The sequence below is a fragment of the Lissotriton vulgaris genome, chromosome 6 (genome assembly GCF_964263255.1).
Source record: "Lissotriton vulgaris chromosome 6, aLisVul1.2, whole genome shotgun sequence".
Classification (NCBI taxonomy): Eukaryota; Metazoa; Chordata; class Amphibia; order Caudata; family Salamandridae; genus Lissotriton; species Lissotriton vulgaris.
In genome coordinates this window covers 1,273,496,557-1,273,501,928 of record NC_141694.1, presented here as the reverse complement: position 1 = coordinate 1,273,501,928, position 5,372 = coordinate 1,273,496,557, and the positions used below count along the sequence as shown (strand labels likewise).

The 5,372-nt window shown below is 44.8% G+C and overlaps 1 pseudogene; it reads left to right on the top strand.

Annotated features, from left to right (window-relative positions):
• The first annotated feature begins 214 nt into the window (after positions 1–214).
• LOC147708769 (arf-GAP with coiled-coil, ANK repeat and PH domain-containing protein 2 pseudogene) lies at positions 215–4,885 on the top strand (annotated as a pseudogene).
• Positions 4,886–5,372: the final 487 nt, after the last annotated feature.

Sequence of the window (5,372 nt, the reverse complement as noted above, 5' to 3'; positions counted from 1 at the left end):
CTCGGACTCTTGCATTGTTGTCCGTTGTCTGTGTCTATGTGCGCGTCTGGGAGTCTGGTGTGTCTGCCAGCAGGGACAGTGTTCAGAAGTGGAGGAAGCGCCGAGACCTGGGCAGCGGTGAGGCAGGCTAAAGTTTGACGGACTTCAACTGTTGTGCTCAGCCCCCTCCTTATTCCTGCTCACCTTGAACGACGGGAGGGGCCGAGGCAACAGCATGACGGTGACCATTGATCTCGAGCAGGAGTGCTTGAAGGACTCACCCCGTTTCAGAGCCGCTTTGAAGGAAGTTGACGGTGAGGTGACAGAACTGGAAGTGAAACTTGATAAGCTTGTTCAGTTATGTGTTGGCATGATTGATGCAGGCAAGGCCTTTTGTGCTGCCAACAAGCAATTTATGAATGGCATTCGGGACCTCGCACAGTATTTAAGCAAGGATGTGCTGATAGAGTCTAGCTTGACGAAGTTTTCAGACGGCCTCCAAGAAGTGATCAATTATCACACAATCCTGTTTGACCAAGCTCAGAGATCCATCAAAATACAGCTCCAGATATTTATTAAGGATTATCTTCGAAAATTCAAAGATGCAAAGAAGCAGTTTGATAAGGTCAGTAAAGAAAAAGAAAACGCACTAGTTAAAAATGCCCGAGTTAAAAGAACAAAACTGCACGAGGTGGAGGAAGCAACAAACATCTTAATTGTAAAACGAAAACGCTTCCGGCATATAGCTTTGGACAACGTCCTCCAAATCAATGCTCTTCAGTCAAAGCAGAGGTCTGAAATTTTAAAATCGATGTTATCCTTCATGTACGCACATCTAGGCTTCTTCCACCTGGGCTTCGATCTCTTCAGTGAACTTGAACCTGTCATGAAAGAGCTTGGTACACAGTTGGATGGGCTTGTTGTGGATGCAGCAAAAGAGAAGAGGGACATGGAACAAAAGCACTCCACTATTCAGCAAAAGGATTTCACTGACGATGATCTCAGACTTGAAGAGGCTAATGGCATTGTAATAGAAGGATATCTCTTTAAAAGGACCAGTAATACCTTTAAAACTTGGAACAGGTGCTGGTTCTCAATACAAAACAACCAACTGGCATATCAGAAAAAAATGAAGGATAGCCCCACAGTGGTTGTCGAAGATGTACGGCTCTGCACAGTTAAACACTGTGAAGACATAGCAAGACGTTTCTGCTTTGAAGTAGTCTCACCAACAAAGAGCTGTATGCTACAGGCGGACTCAGAAAAGCTGCGACAGGCATGGGTTAAAGCTGTCCAAACAAGTATTGCTACAGCATATAGTGAAAAGAGTGATGAGACGGAGAAGCTGGATAAGACATCTTCACCTTCCACAGGAAGTCTGGACTCTGGCAGCGAGGTGAAAGAGGAATTATTTGAAGGTGCAAGTATTGCTACAGCATATAGTGAAAAGAGTGATGAGACGGAGAATCTGGATAAGACATCTTCACCTTCCACAGGAAGTCTGGACTCTGGCAGCGAGGTGAAAGAGGAATTATTTGAAGGTGCAAGTATTGCTAAAGCATATAGTGAAAAGAGTGATGAGATGGAGAATCTGGATAAGACATCTTCACCTTCCACAGGAAGTCTGGACTCTGGCAGCCAGGTGAAAGAGGAATTATTTGTAGGTGCAAGTATTGCTACAGCATATAGTGAAAAGAGTGATGAGACGGAGAAGCTGGATAAGACATCTTCACCTTCCACAGGAAGTCTAGACTCTGGCAGCGAGGTGAAAGAGGAATTATTTGAAGGTGCAAGTATTGCTACAGCATATAGTGAAAAGAGTGATGAGACGGAGAAGCTGGATAAGACATCTTCACCTTCCACAGGAAGTCTGGACTCTGGCAGCGAGGTGAAAGAGGAATTATTTGAAGGTGTAAGTATTGCTACAGCATATAGTGAAAAGAGTGATGAGACGGAGAAGCTGGATAAGACATCTTCACCTTCCACAGGAAGTCTGGACTCTGGCAGCGAGGTGAAAGAGGAATTGTTTGAAGGTGCAAGTATTGCTACAGCATATAGTGAAAAGAGTGATGAGACGGAGAAGCTGGATAAGACATCTTCACGTTCCACAGGAAGTCTGGACTCTGGCAGCGATGTGAAAGAGGAATTATTTGAAGGTGAAATTGAATTACAGCTGATTCAGTGTATTGCTGGAAACTCTGTCTGCTGCGATTGTGGTCTGGCGGATCCGCCATGGGCCAGCATCAACCTTGGAATCATCCTGTGCATTGAGTGTGCTGGGATTCACAGGAGTCTTGGTGTGCACTTTTCAAAAGTAAGGTCATTAACTTTAGATACATGGGAGCCTGAATTACTAATGCTGATGCTTGAACTGGGAAATCAGGTTATTAATCAAATATATGAAGCTAAATTGAAAACCCTTGGAGTGAAGAAGCCAGACAAGGAAAGTCCAAGACTGGAAAAAGAGGAATATATCAGAGCAAAGTATGTGGAAAAGAGGTTTGTGAATCAGGACTGCGTTGCTTCACGCCCTCTTGGTGGACAGAAATGGCCTTATTCCGAGTGCAAGAACGAAGACCCCAATAGTTCTGAGAAGTCCCTGGCATCACAGGATCACTTCTCAACATCTTCCAGAAGTTCAGTGGAAAGCAACAACAGTGAAATCCACTTCAGTTCAGATGGCAGGCGAGAACTTCGTGCATCTACTGTCTCCTCAAACAGTTTGTATGAACCAGTCCTAGAGGTCGAGAAGCGAGATTCTTCAGTATTTCAGGATTCGGAAAAGTTTCATCCAGGGCTGCACCTTTATCGAGCTGCGTATGAGGAAAGCCTTCCTGATATGGCAGAAGCATTAGCACATGGCGCAGATGTTAACTGGGTGAATGAAGAGGAAAACAACGCAACACCACTCATTCAGGCTGTGCATGGGGGATCTTTGGTCGCCTGTGAGTTCCTGCTGCAGAATGGCGCCAATGTTAATCACATGGATCTGTGTGGCAGAGGACCCCTGCATCATGCAACTGTTTTAGGGCACACTGGGCAAGTCTGCTTATTTCTGAAGCGTTGGGCAAATCAGCATGCCATAGATGAAGAAGGAAAAGACCCCTTGACTATTGCAGTTGAAGCTGCAAATACTGACATTGTAACACTGTTGCGAGGGGCAAGAATGAATGAGGAGAAGCTGGATAAGACATCTTCACCTTCCACAGGAAGTCTGGACTCTGGCAGCGAGGTGAAAGAGGAATTATTTGAAGGTGCAAGTATTGCTACAGCATATAGTGAAAAGAGTGATGAGACGGAGAAGCTGGATAAGACATCTTCACCTTCCACAGGAAGTCTGGACTCTGGCAGCGAGGTGAAAGAGGAATTATTTGAAGGTGCAAGTATTGCTACAGCATATAGTGAAAAGAGTGATGAGACGGAGAAGCTGGATAAGACATCTTCACCTTCCACAGGAAGTCTGGACTCTGGCAGCGAGGTGAAAGAGGAATTATTTGAAGGTGTAAGTATTGCTACAGCATATAGTGAAAAGAGTGATGAGACGGAGAAGCTGGATAAGACATCTTCACCTTCCACAGGAAGTCTGGACTCTGGCAGCGAGGTGAAAGAGGAATTATTTGAAGGTGCAAGTATTGCTACAGCATATAGCGAAAAGAGTGATGAGACGGAGAAGCTGGATAAGACATCTTCACCTTCCACAGGAAGTCTGGACTCTGGCAGCGAGGTTAAAGAGGAATTATTTGAAGGTGAAATTGAATTACAGCTGATTCAGTGTATTGCTGGAAACTCTGTCTGCTGCGATTGTGGTCTGGCGGATCCGCCATGGGCCAGCATCAACCTTGGAATCATCCTGTGCATTGAGTGTGCTGGGATTCACAGGAGTCTTGGTGTGCACTTTTCAAAAGTAAGGTCATTAACTTTAGATACATGGGAGCCTGAATTACTAATGCTGATGCTTGAACTGGGAAATCAAGTTATTAATCAAATATATGAAGCTAAATTGAAAACCCTTGGAGTGAAGAAGCCAGACAAGGAAAGTCCAAGACTGGAAAAGGAGGAATATATCAGAGCAAAGTACGTGGAAAAGAGGTTTGTGAATCAGGACTGCGTTTCTTCACACCCTCTTGGTGGACAGAAATGGCCTTATTCAGAGTGCAAGAACGAAGACCCCAATAGTTCTGAGAAGTCCCTGGCATCACAGGATCACTTCTCAACATCTTCCAGAAGTTCAGTGGAAAGCAACAACAGTGAAATCCACTTCAGTTCAGATGGCAGGCGAGAACTTCTTGCATCTACTGTCTCCTCAAACAGTTTGTATGAACCAGTCCTAGAGGTCGAGAAGCGAGATTCTTCAGTATTTCAGGATTCGGAAAAGTTTTATCCAGGGCTGCACCTTTATCGAGCTGCGTATGAGGAAAGCCTTCCTGATATGGCAGAAGCATTAGCACATGGCGCAGATGTTAACTGGGTGAATGAAGAGGAAAACAACGCAACACCACTCATTCAGGCTGTGCATGGGGGATCTTTGGTTGCCTGTGAGTTCCTGCTGCAGAATGGCGCCAATGTTAATCACATGGATCTGTGTGGCAGAGGACCCCTGCATCATGCAACTGTTTTAGGGCACACTGGGCAAGTCTGCTTATTTCTGAAGCGTTGGGCAAATCAGCACGCCATAGATGAAGAAGGAAAAGACCCCTTGACTATTGCAGTTGAAGCTGCAAATACTGACATTGTAACACTGTTGCGAGGGGCAAGAATGAATGAGGAGATGCGGGAATCTGAAGGACTATATGGACAGCCAGGCGACGAGACCTACCAAGACATACTCTGTGATTTTTCACACCTGGCATCCAATTATCCTGAGAAATTAAACCTTTTCCAGCCGTCCGATACACCAAAGTCTTGAGTGATGTGGAGGAGAAAAAAGTACCCTTGTCCCTACCCACATCTGGTGCTTATGGAGTAAAGTGCCTGGTCCCTGGCTCATTGCCTGACTTGGGAACATTAGTTTAAGTACCGAACAGTCTGGGACCTCCTACAGCATTTGATTGACACAATACATCTAGGGCTTTTATATGCAGAAAGACACCACAGTGCACCAGGAATTATAAATAACTCAGCCACCAGTCTAGAAAAGTACTCCTTTGCTTTAAATGTATCAAGTTTCCACATGTTCTGACTGTCCATGTATTTGACCTTGTGGTACCTCGGGGGAAGGATAAACAGATTTGAAGGTTTCTCATTGTAAATCCTACGTGATGCAGATGCCATGCTACTTAGTGTATGTCAATTCTGGCGCCTGTTTTCCATGTAAAAAAGCACCAGTACATGTTCTAAAATTGGTTACACTTTCATTCTAGAGGGCAGCTTTTGAATATCTAATTGTAGTTTTC